Raw genomic sequence first — 17,588 nt, forward strand, 5'->3', positions numbered from 1 at the left:
CGAAGATAGAAATTTTGAATAGCTATTTTACCAAAGAAGATATACGAAAGGCCACTGGGCACATGAAAAGATGCTGAACACCACGAGTCATTAGGAAATGCAAATTAATACCACAATGAGATATTACTTTACACCCATGAGGATGGCTAATTTTAAACAAACAAAACCCCAGAAAACTACAAGTATTGATGAGAACGTGGAAAAATTACATTGCTGGTGAGAACGTAAAGCAGTACGTCCATGTGGAAAACATTTTGGCCTTTCCACAAAACGTCAAATATAGAGTTATCATATGACCCAGCAATTCCAGTGATCCAAATAAATAGACAGAAAGTAGATTAGTGATTGCCAGCAGCTGGGGTGAAGGGCAGTTGGAGAGTGACTGCCTGATGGGTTTGGGGTTTCTTTTCAAGGTAATGAACATGTTCTGGAATTAGTGGTGATGGTTGCGCCACATTATGAGTACGATAGAAACTACTGCACTGTATATTTTAAAATGGTCAAGATGGTAACTTTTATGTGAATTTTACCTCAATAAAATGAATAAAGAGAAAAAGAAAAATCAATGAAAAATAAAAAGTGATTCCATTTAAAAATGAATAGAAAAAATACATTTCAGTCAAAATCGTAGCAAAAACAAACAAACAAACAAACAAACAAAAAACCAGAAACACCCCCACCCAAAAATGAGCATCTATTTAGGCCTGTTATCTTTTAAGGTGCAGAGAAGTAGAACCACTGTCAACTCTTCCTTAGTAGTCACCCAAATGACCAGTCTGCCTCTTCCTACCATCCCAGAAATAAAATTTGGAAAGATATTTCCGGCCACTTACAAGGAATTTCCTGGGATTTCTCCAATTCAGAAGCAAATACTGCTCCACACAGAGGGAAGTAAAAATATTCCCAGGATATTAGCACTCTAAAGATCCCTCCCTCTCAGAATTGATGACATTTCAGATGCTCTGAGAAATTGGGAATATAACTCAAGAAGATAAATTAGGGGATATTCCTGGGTAGCTAAACACACTGGCGGGAAATAGTGACTCTGACCTGCCATATACCCTCAGTGGGGATGAAAGACTGCTGTTTACCCAGCTGTGCTCTCAACTCAGTCCTTGACCCCAGCTGTTCTCTTTCAATCATAACAAATTAATAGTCTTTAGGGGCAAGTTTAAACATGCCACCTACAAGTTGTCTCTGAATATATCAGGTGGAATACAGTCTTTAGTTCTACTGAAATCTCCCTAAATGTCATATTTTTCTATCATATAATTGTATACTTTTATTGACAGAAAAGACGTTGGGTTAGGAAAAACCTGCTGTTTTATTGATTTCCAACCGCATTTCTTCGTAACTAAAGTCACAGGGTGATTTGCTTTCATTCAACAAATTGAGGCTTTGGAAATATACTTGTCTGGCAGAACTGGATACAATCCACTAGGAAGGATCTCTATCCTAGAATTAGTAGACTTCAGACATATCTGTTTATTTACTTGTCTGGTGAAACGTAAGTAACAAAACATTCTCTCCTGAGATGATCAGCCAACAAGTGGGCCTTAAACTAGACAGAGGAAGACTTTTTTTGTTTTAAAAGCAACACCAACCAAAAAACTGTGAAGGGATATCAGATGTCCAATTAGATGAGGTTAAGTATTTTTCCTCTGAAGGTGATTTTTAATTTCCATATCTCAAGTGTAAACAGTATAAAGATTTCTAAAGTATAGTATAGCATGCTACAATGTATTTTCAAATATAATATCTCATTTAATCCTAACTCTTTTTCCAAATGAGAAAAATAAACCTTAGGAAATGTATGTAATTTACCCGACATCACACAGCCAGTAAGTGACAGAAGTAGAACTCAAATCTGGTCTTTTGAAGCAAGCCCAGAATTCTTTAGAAAATGGTTTGTTTTATAAGAAAATTAATATTTCCTAGACTTAAATGACTCAAATCTGAGCTTTCTCTGCTGAGACACTGTGTAGACCAATATCACATGTTATCTCATTTCTTTCATTCTCTGGATGTGGAAATACATACAACATATGAAACTTTGCAAAAATATGATGACAGAGATGAAGAGTTGCTTTAATTATAATAGTTGATTTTACCTTCTTATTGGGCCGTATCCTAACCCTCATCCTTTTTGAAGATTGAAGATGATGACATCGATACATTTAGGAAAGAATATTACAAACGTCATTTTTTGAGTTTCAACCCAAAAGGAAAATAAAATGAGCACATATTAATTTTTCCTACACAATGACTAATTTATCCCAAACTAATGGCTATTCTTCAAGAATATACTATATACACTAATATACTATATTATAATTATGACTTATAAGAAACATAAATTTGGTCCTTCAAATCAGCAAAATGTATTTCTCAAAGACCAAATGGTCTTTGTCCACAGTTCCTGGCTCACAGCTTCCAGAACCCTTGCAACTTCCTGAGCAATAAGAGCAATAGGAGCAACTTTTGTTATAATATTTGGTCTCTTGTCCTCACTTCCTGAAATTATGAAATTATGGCTTCAGAGCCATAAAGGTGAAATGGCTGTCTTGTTATTCATAATTGGGTTTATGTTAATGAGGTAACTTTTGGAAAGTACCTAAGGAAGGAGACTGGTTGCCAGGGGAAACAATCTTGAATAGAGGATCAGAACTTTCAGTCCCATCCCCTGATTTTCAGGTCAGGGATAGTGGCTGAAGGTTGAACCAATCACTAATGTCCAATTATTTAAGCATTTATGTCTCCAAAAAAAACCCCAAAAAACAAAAGAGAGAGTTCAAAAGAGCTTCTGGATTGGTGACCACGTGGAGATGCTATAGAGTCACACGTCTGGAAAGGGCATGGAATCTCTGTGCCTGTTCCCCATACCTAGCCCTGAACATCTTTTCAATCTGGCCATTCCTGATTTATAGACTTTTATAATAAACTGGTATTTAGTAAGTAAAACACTGCTTTCACTCTAGCAAATAAGTTCAGCTCAGAAAGGGAGTTGTTGGAACCTCAGACCTATAGCCAGTTGGTAAGAAGCACAGGTGACAACCTGGACTTGTGACTGGCATCTGAAGTCGGAGCAGAAGGGCAGTTTTATAGGACTGAGCCCTTAACCTGTGGGATCTGATGCTATCTCCAGGCAGACAGTGTCAGAACTGAGTTAATTGCTTGGTGGTGTGGGAAACCACCCCATCCCCCCAAAACACCTGCATCAGATTTGGTAATCAGAATAGTTCTATAGTTGTAAAGTTAATTTAGCAAAATATTTGCACATGATGACAGTAGTATTCATCAGTGAAATCATGGAATAGCATTATCTATTATACATAGGTCCATCCACAGTCACTCATGAATTATCATCTAAAAATGTTGGACGACTAAAGGCAAGACAAGACATAGGCAACTGGAATGATTTCTAACTCATGGACCATGGTTTTACAAAATCCTACATTGAAATGTTTATCTTTCAAATAGAGCTAGAGAAAAATTCTTAACCATTGAATGAAAGCCAACCAATAAACTCCTATAATTTTACCTTCTTTATTTTTCAATTTCTTTTTCCATCAATCTAAATGTGCCTGGCTATCAAGATCTTTCCCCTATTTCTATTGCAAAAAGTACCTATTTTAAAACATGATTTTAAATAATTTTAATAAATTAAATTTATGCAGATGGCACTTTAAATTTGAAATAAGGCCATAAACAAGAAAGAGCCTGGGGCAATGGTGCAGGAAGGCAAATTGAAAATAACACACAGAATGACATCAGACACATTCACTAAGAAGGCATACAGAGTAGGAGAAAGAGATCTTTTGCTGTTACTAAAAAAGAGGTAACTTCAGAATGACAAAGATGAACAGATATTACCTGCTATGAGAATAATGATAGATTCAACTGTGATGATTTCAGTCCTATGGGATTTATAATACCTTTGTAAATAATACTAAAAATGTATTTAACAAGTGGGACTTTGAGGGCTTGAAACTAGATAACAAAAGGCTGAGAGAAAGAGCTGAAGAAAAGTTATCACCATCAGGTTGAAAAGAATATATATCAAATCACTTTGTGCTTTGAGTTTTTCTTTGGAAATCCTTGCTTCATTTGGTACTACGAGATGTATTTTTAATAGTAAATGTACTTACATACATTTTGCTAAATCATACTAAAATACTGGTATTTTCTTTCCCTATATTTGGTTCTCAGGACACAATCAATTCAGTAAATTCACTCAACAAAGTTTTTACAATACCAGTTGTGTACAAGACACTCTACTAGACCTTGAAAGAGATACAAATTTACAAGGTCCCTGGGTTTTTTTTTTAATCACTTCTTTTTCTTTTTAAAGATTTTATTTATTCATTTGACAGAGAGAGAGAGAGAGAGAGAGAAGCAGCAGGAAGCGGGAGAGGGAGAAGCAGGCTTCCCGCTGAGCAGGGAGCCCGATGCAGGACTCAATCCCAGGACTCTGGGATCATGACCTGAGCCAAAGGCAGATGCTTAACTGACTGAGCCACCCAGGCACCCCCAAGTCACTTCTTTTAATAGTAAAAATGAAGCATGTACCCAAATATTCTCAGTGCAAAGTAGTACAAGAACCATTGTAGGTGTAATGGAGAATAATAAAGGAAGGATAAACCGTATTTGACAGTCAGAGATGACATCAAAGAGATGATATTTGGGATAACTTGAGAAGAAACAGGGTAAGTAGAAGGTAGAAGGAGACCAGGAGCAAAGATCTAGGGAAATGAGGGGCACCTGGGTGGCTCAGTCGTTAAGCGTCTGCCTTCGGCTCAGGTCATGATCCCAGGGTCCTGGGATCAAGCCCCATATCATGCTCGGCAGGAAGCCTGCTTCTCCCTCTCCCACTCCCCCCGTTTGCATTCCCTCTCTCGCTGTCTCTCTATCAAATAAATAAAGTCTTAAAAAAAAAAAAAAGATCTAGGGAAACGAATAAGCAAGGCCACGCACGAATAATAGATTCATCCCAACTCATATCCCCAGGGTATCCAACTTCAGTGGCCAACTTCCAACCCCCAGTATCTTTATCCATTTGCCTGAGTGTTTTCTCTGAAATGGCAGAATGCCTTTTTTCATACATATGACTGGCAGAGAGCTGGGGAATTAGTACCTTCCGCAGTTGGTATAGAAATAAAAGCTCAGTTTCCCTGACTGATGAATCTACACCGCCTCTCAGAATTTTCCCAATGGAATTAAGTTCTAATTGCCTGCAATAGGAGAGACTCTATAACCCTTTATTCATAATCCTTCACTTGTTGCTTTCTTGTCTCTGTCTCACTTTTCCATTTTCCTACTGGTATTTCCTGCACCCCCCAAACAAATGTGAACCCTTCCACCAAGGCTGTTTAGGGGAGAACCTAAGTAAGAAAATATGAACGTGTAGGAAAGAGGAAAAATTCAGAAAGGTGGGGGACCATGGTCCATATTGGGATATCACAGAAGTTAGGACTAGACAGATAGGTTGTATACAATTGGTCCATGTTTCAAGCACTGCATCTAGTATACCACTAGACCAAAACATCATACATTAACTAAGGACAGTGCATAGACATAAGAGCAAAGTCAGAATGAAAAATACTTCTTTCTCTTCAAATCATAAGAATGGAAACAGCATCCTTTCCTCAATGTATCAATCAATCAGTGTTTTGCCATTGATGCACTCACAGCAGTTAAGTGGTAGAGGGTGGAACAGGTCTGGGAGTGGAAGTGGGCTTGACACGAGGGTGCTAGATGATGTTCTCTTTGGTTTTAAGTTGGATGGTTGGTACCTGTTTTCTGAAGAGAATATATGAAAATTTCTTTCATTATTTAATAAAGATCTATTTTAACACAGTGGCTTGGACAGAGCAGATCCTCAAATACATTCTTAAGTCATCTTTTTAAAAAAGATTTAAAAACTTTAAAAAAGTTAATTTTTCTTTCTAAGGCCAATCACAATGTACTTTTATTTCTTGAGACCATCTTTTAAGCATCATGGTATCTCCCTACTAGGTAGAACATAAAAAGATAGATGTACATTTCCTGTTATGGTCACTGCCCTTAAACATATATATCTCCCCTCTTTGTTAGATTTACATGATCAAATTTAATTGGACATTTCCCCAAAAAAGTATCTTAGTGTTTGATAAATACTAAATTAACATCTATTAGCTCCTTCATACATATGCATCAAAAAATACCATCAATTAATCTAGACTTATTGCAAAATGATTGAGGAGCCCATAGATGATACCTCAGCCCTCAGTGGAGAATGGTTTCTTCATGAGTCGCTTTTCTTATCATCAATTTTAAACACTTCTGAAATTCTTCTCTCAGAAGTTTCAACTTTCTAGGGAAAAAAAAATTGAAAACTGTGAAAAGTCTAATCTGGGTTCATTTTAAGTTCTTACAAAATGAAAGCTTCCTCATCACTGCAGTGGAAGTGGCCAGGGATGGGCAGCTTAAGGAATATCTAAGAATGGTGGACTTTAAACTTTTCCAGAAATGCTCATACTTGAGGGTATGAAAAGTTTGAGTCATTTTTATAATTGAAATGTGCAAGTCTGATTTATAGCAATGCCATCTCCAAAAGAAAGGCAGGGTCATGCAGAGGAAATCAACCCAGGGAGCTCCTTCTTTCTATTTCAGAAGTCCTCACCTTTCCCTCTCTCCATGTGGGCCGCTCTTAAAGTCTGTGGAGGTCTGTTTTTGTATGTTTTTAAGGCTCTCTCTCTCTCTAGAGATGGAGGAGATAAGAGAGGCTGTAGTTAATTGTGGTTCTAGGTAGTGACTCTGCACCTCAGTGCTACAAAAGGAACTGAACTGAATTATGTTTACAGAATTTAGAAAGGAAAACCGTTTTTTTCTTTTCCGTCTGAATTTTTATTTTACACGAACGTGCCTCAGAATCAGTTACAGAAGTAACGGAGGCAATAATGTAGCATATTTCCTTCCCTCTTCATTGAGAACGTCATTAAAACCAGACAGGTAAACAAACCACCCCACTTTCTCCCTGTTCATCACTTTGAAAATAAATTCCATGACCAAAGCCACAGCTGCTGACACCAAAACAGATGGGTTCTGTCAGAGCCTGACTTCAGCGCTGCAAGTTCAGCTTACCCGGAGTTTATTCTCAGGGCATAACAGGAATAAATTGCTACATTTATGATAATTTCTATCCCGAGGGGAAATGATTTTGAATGGAATTGAGTAGAAAATTCACCTTCAGGGACTGGCAGGATAGTGGCAGTGTTAGACATCAAAGTCAACCCCTATATAAGGGAAGGCAGTTCTTGAACTTAAAAATGGAAGATAATGTGCCTGGGTTCAGTAAACATCCATTCCAACCTCTCTTTAAATGCAGAGAAAGCTAAAAGTTACATTTTCCCCGTTGAGTCAATGTTAAAATCCACGGATGTGTTAATGGTATTGTGGTTATGTAGGAAAATGCTCTTGTTCTTATGATATTCGTGTTGAATTATTTAGGGGTGAAGTGTCATGATGTGTGCACCTTACTTTCAAATGGTTCTGCAAAAAAACAAGTCATGTGTGGAGGGACACAGAGAGGGCAGCATGTATTTTATGAGGGAGAGGGAGGTGCACGGGGGAGGGAGGGAAAGAGAGAATGCAAATATGGTGATAGTTTAACAGTTGATAAAATACGTAATGATTAGAAGGTATTCAAACACTATTCCTTCAACTTCCCCGTAGCTTTTCTTTCTTTTTTTTTTAAACAAAATTTGTAGAAAAAGTGCTGAAATTTTTAAAAAGTGAATAGGTAAACAAAAGTATATTTAATTTCATCAGTTTCTGTCAAATGTTAATCAGTATGTTCTCTCTAAATAAGAGTTGATTAAAAGAAAATCATTGCTAATTTTTTTTCTCATCAGCCTTAGAAAAGAATGTCTTCCAATTCTTAGGACTCTGAATTTTTTACCTAAAATATCACACTTCTGAAAAAAGACAATATAAAACAAGTGTGATGTTTATCCAATTTCTAATTAAGTTTCTAATTAAGTTCTGTTTCTCTTTATGTGTGTGATTAGTGTCTAAGTCAAAAGAACACTGTAATAAAATAGCTTAATTATTATAAAGATTAAATAAAGCCTTTCTATTACAAAAAAAAAAAAAAAGAATACCTTCCCAGATTCTCTTGTAGCTAGGCTTCTCAGTGTGACTTATATTCCACCAGTTAATGCCCTGTGTAAACTTTGATCCCTAGAAAAGTTATGTGTGATAGCTAGGGAGTACATTTATTTTGCTGGCACAGAATATAGCAGATAAGGTAGTGGCTCTAGAGCTCTATTAGCAACTTCTCAATTTGCAGCTTATTTTCCTGGCATTTCCATGGCAGAACTAGTATGTTTTGCAAACAGCAGTGGTGACAACAGCTTCCGGGATTATCAGCTTTCCGTGAAGGCAGAGGTAAATTTAACAATTGCAGTAGATCAGTCCTGAGCCTAGAAATCGTTCCTTAACTTTAGCCTAGAACTGATTCCTGGGCTTTTCAATAATATTATGAGTTTCTATTTGCTGGTGTAAAACTGTTCTGATTAATTAGATTATATTCTATTGTCTGCAACTTAACCTTGTTCAATAGACCAGTCTTCCTCTTTAGCCATAGAAGATCAATATTAATTAGAATTTCTAAAACACTGCTGAATTTATTTTCAATGTATGGTCTCTTTTTTTTTTCCCTCAATCTTTCTACTCTGCCTTTTCAAAGAACCACTTACATCTTATTTAAATAAATATCAATTATTCCCAAGTATTTTCTCTCCTCTTTCAAGAGACATTATCTCCCCTCACACATTGACATCAGCTTGGCCATCTGATCTGCTATGGCCAATGGAATGGGAGTAGAACATAAGCTATGTGTGAGTAGATGCTTTAGGAGCCATTGGCTTATACAATATTGCTATTTCCTCTCTCCCATAAGAACGATTTGCCTTGGATAAAGGATGTTCCCTCAGCTCAGAATCCAGAATAGTGAAGGGACACTGGAATAGAACCACAGATGACCTACAGGTGAAGGTGGTGTGGGCAAGTATAAATATTGTTTCTAAAAGCATTTTTGGGGTTTTAGTGAAATCTGTGCTACCATAGGTACAATCTTTGGATTTATTCCTCAGTTCTTTCTGCCCTGTCCCTCTAAAATTCCTCTAAGTATATTTCAATTAAATAATTCCACTTGGAATTTACTATCAATCCTCTTATTCACAGGTGTTTGGAAGGGGTCCACTAGAGACACAATCAGTGTCTTGTGTGAACAAATAATATACTATCCATTTCTTTATAAATTATTCTTATTCTAATAAACATATTTGGCAATTATTTTTGTCTTCCTTTTGCTCATCTTTGAATCCCCAGCTTCTATCTTGGTGTCTGACAGAAAATAGATGCTTAATAAATATGTTCAGTGCATACGTAAATGTATAAATTAATTTTCCCCAAGAAATGTGTGACAACTGGTAGAATGGTAGGATTTCTCCATCTGTTTCTTCTACCTTGATCCTCTTATAAAAGTTTTTATGCCGCATTCAATCCCAAATGATGAAAGAAAACAGAGTTATCAGTAAAATGGGATTTAAAATGCAGGATACTCAGGTTTTTCTTTTAGTTGTTTAAATCCTTCATTATGGCCAAATCCAACATTAAAGATCTAATTGTGGTTGGCATTAGGTCTTCTTTTGTTTTTTGTCTTTTTAACTTCTGTCTCCCAGTCTTTTGGAGGAAGATGATAGGCCATTAAAAATAACAAGCTGACATTCAAGATGTCAAATCTCTCATTTATTTTAGTTCTAGAAATTTCAAAGAGAGGTGTGGAATGGTGAAAATCAATGAATTGTAGAAGCAAGTAGGATTTAAAAGATGTTACATTCAGGGCATGAATGGAGGGAATGGGATAAAAAGAGAGTAGGCAGTGGTTGCAGAGTAGGATGTTTACAAATTGAGATTCTGGAAAAAGTGCAATGTAAGGCATTCCTGTTGCATTATAAGCAAAAGGCTACACCTCCAACTCTTTGCTTGGAAGTCTCCCCAGCTAAATACCCAAGTTCATCATTGACAAGCTTTGCTTTTCATGTAGCCTCAGGCCAGAATTCAGCTACGTTTCTGCCACTAAGAGAATCTACTTTCCTCCTGTTTCCAATAACATGCTCATTTCACTTACATCTGAATCCTCACTGGTGGAGCCTTCAACGTCCTATTTCTCCTAATAGTCTGTTCATGCTGATTGAAGTGTTTTCTGAAATAAGGTATGTTTTCTCTACCATTTTCTTCAATTCCTTCTGAGCCCTCAGAGGCAGTTGTTAACATCTGTGTATCTATTAACAGTCTCTTCAAGGCAATCCAGGCTCATTCTGTCTTCTTCCAAATTCTTTCAGCCTCAGCTCACGCCCAATTCCAAAGCCTCTTTCACATTTTTAGGGTACAGCAGCCCTATACCAGATATCAAAACAGCAAATTCGTATTGCTGCTATAAGAAATTATCACAATGTTAGTAATTTAAAAAAAATTATTATCCTACTGCTTTGAAGGTCAGAAGTCTGAAATGTGTTTTAATGGGCTAAAATCAAATTGTCAGGAAGGCTGCACTTCTTATAGAGGTTCCAGGGGCCAATCCATTTCCTTGCCTTCTCCAGTTTCTACAGGCTACCACATTCCTTGACTTGTGGCCTCCTTTCATATTTAAAGCCAGCAATGGCCAGTCAAGTTCTCATATTGCTTCATGGCACTAAGGATCCCTGTGGTTATATTGGGTCCACTAGGTAATCCAAGATAATAGCCTTATTTTAAGGTCAAATGATTAGAAAGCTTAATTTCATCTACAACCTTAATCACTTTGTCACATAACAACCCATTCACAAGTTCTAGAGATTAGGACATGGACGTCTTGAGGGGGACCAATATTCTGCCTACCACAGACATGACGTAAAGATTTAAAAAAATTAAAGGCAGGTTTTTTGAAAGGACGAGTCAAATGAAGATACACATACAACACAAAATCAAAAATGAAGACTTGACAAATCTCCGGACGCAGTGCATGACTCTCACACCTGCATCTCCTGCCCTCCCCTCGCTATGAATGACGCTCTGGTGCACCAGTCTTCACATACCATGAGTGTTCGGTTGGAAACCCAGATTATCCAATCAAACTCATAATCTTATACTGAAGATATACTTCAGGACATCATTTTTCTTTCTTTTTTTTTAAGATTTTATTTATTCATTTGAGACACAGATACAGAGAGAGAAAGCATGAGCAGGGAGAGAGGCAGAGGGAGAAGTAGGCTCCTCACTGAGCCAGGAGCCCAATGTGGGGCTTGATCCCATGACCCTGGGATCATGACCTGAGCCAAAGGCAGACGCTTAACCATCTGAGCCACCCAGGCGCCCCGAGGACATCATTTTTCTATGAATAAGTTACCCTAAGTCTTTCTTTTGTATGAGTTATCATTACCAATCATACCGTGATTTTTTACATCTATGCCAGGCTCAAATCGTAGCCTTGTCCTTGATTTTCTCTTCACTACATTCCACTGCCAAACTGATCACCAAATGAGCCATACCAAGAAAAAGAAAAGAAAAATGACCCTACAGAGACAAAAAACGGGATTTTCCTACTTAAATTTTTGTTGACATTACATATTTAAACCTCCAATATTGCTTCTGGGGATAGCTAGTTTCCAAATATGAACTCCAATGAACCACTTCTTTTGATATTAACACGCCTTCCACATTGAAACTGGGCTGCCTACCGTATATTAACCAATAGAATATGGCAGAGGTGTCAATTCTAAGACTAGAATTTAAGACAATGGGCAGATTTTAATTCCTTTCTCTCAGAATGCTCACTTTGGGGAACCCTGAGTCACCATGTAAGAACTCCTACTTTCCTGATTGACAGTCTAAATGGAGAAACCATAATGAGAGGAAGAGAGCTCCAGCTATTATAGCATCTTTGCCAAACTGTAGATGAATTCAGCTCCCGTTACTGTCTGACTATCATCACATGAGGGGTATCATATGAGAACAGTGGAAAATCTCACCCAGTCAACCCAGAGAATCAGGAGAAGAAAAGCTCTCTGAAACCATTAGGAGTCGTTTATTTCACAGTAATAGATAATAGAAACACTAATTTAAATCTGCATGAAAATGGTAACATTTGTCTAACCTCACTGGAGTAAACAGTTGAGGCTGAGTAGACCAAGGTGAGGCTCAGCTTATCTATAACTCACTTACAGTATTTATTGTCTAAACATAACCACGCTCCCCTGTCCTTAAGTTTATGATCATGTGAACATCTGATAGTGAGGTTCCTTTGGCTCCAAGCATGGCCAGCCTCCTATGCCCATCCAAAATCCACTAATCCTGCAAGACCAGGTTCTTTGATTCTCCTTTGCCAGGAACCTCCTCCAAAGCTTCCAGGGAATGTGGTTTTGTCCATCTCCTTTGAGCCACAAAATCATTTGCCTCTCATTTATGTGATTGATTTAATTTTCTTTTAATCGTCTTTTTAATTTATTTAAGAAATTAAATAAATTTCTTACCTACTGGGTCAAATTTGTAATTTTTCATCTGTGCCTCTCAACAATGCCTTTTAAAAAACAGTTGAATATTTGTTGAATGAGAGTATAAATTCTCAAAGAGCATCTAACCTTTCAGAGTAAAACACCATACTTGTGGAACTAAAGACAGTGATTGAGTTCTGTTTGGACAATGTTAATTAAGATCAAGCTGAGTAAAATGGGGAAGAGTGTTTTTGGGGGTCAGATAAATTTTCAAGATTTCAGCAACATATATATATATATAAAGATTTTGTTTATTTGACGGAGAGAGAGAGAGAGAGAGGAAAGCACAAGCAGGGGGAGCGCGAGAGGGAGAAGCAGGCTCCCCGCTGAGCAGGGAGCCCGACGTGGGGCTCGATCCCAGGACCCTAAGATCATGACATAAGCCGAAGGCAGACGCTTAAACAGCTGAGCCACCCAGGCGCCCCTTACCAACATATTTTAAAGATTAACCAACCAGAGTTATCAAATTCCTCTGCAAGTATTTTTCTGATATTATTTCTCATTGCCCTATTAAACTACTAAATGCCCTGATTTCTAATATTCTTTTTTTAAATTGTTTCTTTTTTTTAAAGATTTTTATTTATTTATTTGAGAGAGAGAATGAGAGAGAGAGAAGAGGGTCAGAGGGAGAAGCAGACTCCCTGCTGAGCAGGGAGCCGGATGTGGGACTCGATTTCGGGACTCCGGCATCATGACCTGAGCCGAAGGCAGTCGCTTAACCAACTGAGCCACCCAGGCGCCCGATTTCTAATATTCTAACACTTTACTGTCCTTGCTCTCTAAACTGTTCTTCATACCCAGAAGAAGCATGGCAATCATTTCTCCTATCCATCTCACTTTGTGTTTCAGAGAATATAGTGACAGAGCAGAGAATAAACTATTTAATTTTCCCTATGTGTTTTATGACCACAAGTATGAAACGCTAGAGTAAAATATAACATAAAGACCCAAACTTAATTGCAAATAGAAATAGATGTTTATTTCTTAATACATAGGGGGGAAAATCCCACAGATTTAAAGTACGGTGTGAAATGCCACAGAAGGAATACCAGGGTAAAATAATCCCCAACTTAAAATCATAGTTTTATAATAATTATTAGTGAGGAAAATTGCAACAGCATCAATAACACAGCTGTTGACACCTCACAACACATAATACAGCAGCCAAAATAAGTGCGATCTTAATAAGTGCTATCCCTGATAATAAATTAAGAACATATTTTGAATAGGCACAAAAAATGGACCAACTCAAGCAAAAATGTTTCCACTTTCCCCCATGGAATTTTCCCTGGCAGCAAAATAAATGAAATCATCATTTCACTCCCCTCACCTGGCACCAGGGTCAGCTCTTGATAAAATGCTGCTATAGGAAAGCTTCTGGTTTGTCACTCCCTAGCAGCGTCTGCACCACACTGGAACTTGTTGGAAATGCATACTCTTAGGCCCACCCAGAACTTCTGAGTATGAATCTGCATTTGAACAAGGGACCCCGGGAAATTGGCTTGCACACTAAAGTTGGAGAAGCCTTGTGCTAGTTCATCTCACTTGCTGGGTTTCTCTTTTGATCCACTTCCCTACAGGGTGTTCTTGCCTGGATGAGTCGTTCTCTGTGTAGGGCAAGTAGGCAAGTGGCTACTTTACAGGCAGAACAATATGTTCATAACCTGCCCTTGCTGTTACTTTCTTCTTCTAACATGGTACCCATCAATGCCTTCCCTGAGTCATCAAACATGCTGGCCTGATTCACAGCAAACCAAAAGATTTTCATCTCTCTGTGATGTTTCATCCTCTCTTCACTAGAGCAGAGAGAAAAGAGAAGGCAATGTTGGCTGCTCTTACTCTTCCTGGCCGACTTCTCTCTCCCCTGCTGTCTTCAGAAGTAGGGGCAATTAACACCCAGGGTGAGTTCAAGAAAGCCCTCTAGTATTTTCATCCATTTGCAAAATTATCACAGAACCTTCCCATTCTAACAGAGTCATCGTTGTAGCTTTGAACAAGCACACTGCTATCCAGAGGTCTGAACTATTACATATATATATATATATATATATATGTAATTTATATAGACATATATATGTAATACACACACACACACACACACACACACACACAAATTGTTGAATTTCCAGAGCAAATGATAGACTAATACCTTTGGTTGTTTATATGTAAGAAGAACACATATCATGAACTGTGCATGACAACTTCATATAAAATAATATAAATCTTAACTAGCTATGATTTATTTTTATATGTTTGTAAAATTCTTTTCTGAAAAGGAAATTAACATGCTTTTGATATAGGAGAGTGTTTTAAGAAACCAATCCTCCCACAGAGAACAGTCATCAACTCTGGCCAAAAAGAAAAAAAAAAATAATGGAAGGATCTGGAGGGATCTGAAGACTCATAAGTTGACATATTTTGGGGGAGAGTTGAAACTTGGACTGAGTTCTTTGTTTTGTTGCAGCTTTACCCTGAGGTCAGCCATAGTTGAAGTGATCTTTAAAACTATGATGAACACTACATCAAAAACTAATGATGTAATGTATGGTGATTAATATAATAAAATAAAGAAAAGAAAAGAAAAACACCAAAAACTAATCATCTTTTTGCCCAGAGAAATCATAGAAAGGAGCCCTCAGATAAGTACAACCATTAGCGTGATAAAGGAACCCCAGAATGGAGAGAGGCAGAGAAGAAAATCACAGGCTGACCCTTGAATCAGGCTTGCATAGGGATGACTGAAAGCTTCTAAGACCTGAGGTTTAAATAACTGAACTCAGTACTGAGCCACTGTCTACCACAGGTGTGACAGCACTTTTCATCTACCTGAATTAATAACTCGGAAAAATAAAAATATCAATGTTTTGATGATGTAACAATCAATATATTGTTGCAATATAAAAATATATACAGTCCAGACAATCCACAACACAACATTTATAATACCCAGTTTATAATCTAAAATTACTTGACACACCAATAGCCAGGAAAATGTAACCCATTCTTAAAGGAAAAGACAATTGATACAAGCTAATCCTGAGATGACCCAGGTGCTAGAACCATTAGACAAGGACTTTAAAGCCACTATTTTAACTATGATCAATGAGGTAAAAGAAAACACACCTGTGTTTAATTAAAAGATAGAAACAGCACATAAGTAGGAAACATGTAAAAAAAGAACCAAATGGAAAGTTTAAAAGTGAAAATAGAAGATCTCAAATTAAAAATTCACTGGATTAGTATCAAAAGAGCATAGAAATGATAAAGAAATGTTGATGATCTTGAAGACAGATCAATAGGAAGCATAACAGTTGAAGGAGAGAGAGAAAAAGACTAGAAAAAAAATAAAAAGAGATCAGGGATATATGGGACAAGTTTTAAAAGGTATTGTATACAAGTATTTATCTGAGAAGAAGAGGAGAGAGACGATGGGACAGAACAAGATATTTGGACATATAATGACAACAAACTTCCCAATTTGGTGAAAGATACGCATTTATACAAAAAGCTTAGCAAACCCCAAATTGGATTAATTACAAGAACCCATGTTCCTGAGCAAGTCCTCCTCAAAGGAAAGCTAAGGGAATTTGCCATGACAAGGCAATGGTGCAAGATATAATAAAGGAAGATCTTCAGGCTAGAGAGAAATCATGCCAGAAGAAAAGTCAGATCTTTAGGAATGAAAGAAAAGAATCTAAATGGCAATAAAGGATTTCATGAATTATTACAAAATCATGGGCAATTATTAAAAACTATTTTATGTAATAATTAATTTAAAGTACATGTGACTTTAAAGAAAAAAATGAGAAGTTTATAATGTATTCAAAGATCTAGAGTGAAATAATCAATAAAAAATTAGTCAAATTCTATAAAGTATTCAGAAGAGGGTAAGAAAAGAAACTAAAAACAACATGATGGTACACCTAAATCCAAACATAAAAATAATTTCATTAAATGTCTATAGAATAAATTATCCAATTACAAGGAAGAGATTATCAGAACGAATACAAAAGCAAGATCCAACTGTATGCACAGAAAATGTGTAAGCAAACATGTAGAAAAATATATGATGCAAGGAAGAAGTATAAGAAAGCTGGCTTGTATATATTAATATTACATAAAACAGACTTCAAGACAAAGAGTATTTATTGTTGGGGGTAAAGAGTATAGATCATAACAATAAGAGAGTCAATAAAGTAGGAAGATATATAATCATAAATGTATAAATGCTTAAAATGTTTCAAAATATATGAAGCAATTGACAAAATCAAAAAAGAAATTAACAGGTGCACAATCATAGTAGGAAAATTTAACTTTTAATACATCTCAGCAACTACAGAAAAAATTTAAAAATGATAGAGGATAAAGAGAGTAAGGAGGATTTGATTAACTGAATGAATAAGCACAAGGTGAGATATCCATACAATGACATATTGTCTGGCCATGAAAAATGTAGGAAGTGCTGATACATACTGTAAAATGGATGAATCTTGAAAATAATAAATGAAAGCAGCCACTCACAAAAGACAATATTACAGGATTCCATTTCTATGAAATATCCAGATTAGCAAATCTAGAGAAATAAAGTACATCAGAAATTGTTTAGGGTTGAGAGAAATTGAGAGATATGGAATCGATGGCCAGACAACCCTGGATCCCTTTTTGAGATGATAAAGGAGGTTCTAAAACTGATGATAATGATGGTTTCACATCTCTGTGAATATACATATCAAAGCCAATGAATTGGTCAATTGTATGGTATGAATCATATCTCCATAAAGCTGTTTAAACCAAACAAAAATGAGATAGAGGATCTGAACATTATCAATCACCTTGACCTTACTGATACTAAAAAACACTACACAATATTTACACAACCTTTTCTTCACACCACATGCAGGTGCTTAACATCTGCCATGTGTTAAAAGCCAAGATAGACTTGGGGACTATCTAGATGACTAAGACACATTCACTGGTTACATACAGCTGAGAGTACATAGCAGTGGTTCTCAG

The 17,588-nt window shown here is 36.8% G+C and overlaps 1 long non-coding RNA gene across 3 annotated transcripts in view; it reads right to left on the reverse strand.

The window, feature by feature from the left end:
* Positions 1–5,493: 5,493 nt before the first annotated feature.
* Positions 5,494–17,588, reverse strand: part of LOC112838880 (uncharacterized) — an 80,596-nt gene continuing 68,501 nt past the window's right edge. For 2 of the 3 annotated variants that reach the window (XR_012374071.1, XR_012374073.1), the window contains 3 exons: positions 6,662–6,737; positions 6,257–6,352; positions 5,494–5,799 (listed from right to left, as the gene is read on the reverse strand). This is a non-coding gene — a long non-coding RNA (uncharacterized lncRNA). Of the gene's footprint in view, positions 5,800–6,256; positions 6,353–6,661; positions 6,738–10,174; positions 10,437–17,588 lie in introns of those variants that run through there. The other variant, XR_012374072.1, reaches the window with a different exon arrangement.

The sequence above is a fragment of the Callorhinus ursinus genome, unplaced genomic scaffold (assembly GCF_003265705.2).
Source record: "Callorhinus ursinus isolate GAN/ISIS: 27379988/994484 unplaced genomic scaffold, GSC_fseal_2.0 scaffold28, whole genome shotgun sequence".
NCBI classification, from domain to species: domain Eukaryota; kingdom Metazoa; phylum Chordata; class Mammalia; order Carnivora; family Otariidae; genus Callorhinus; species Callorhinus ursinus.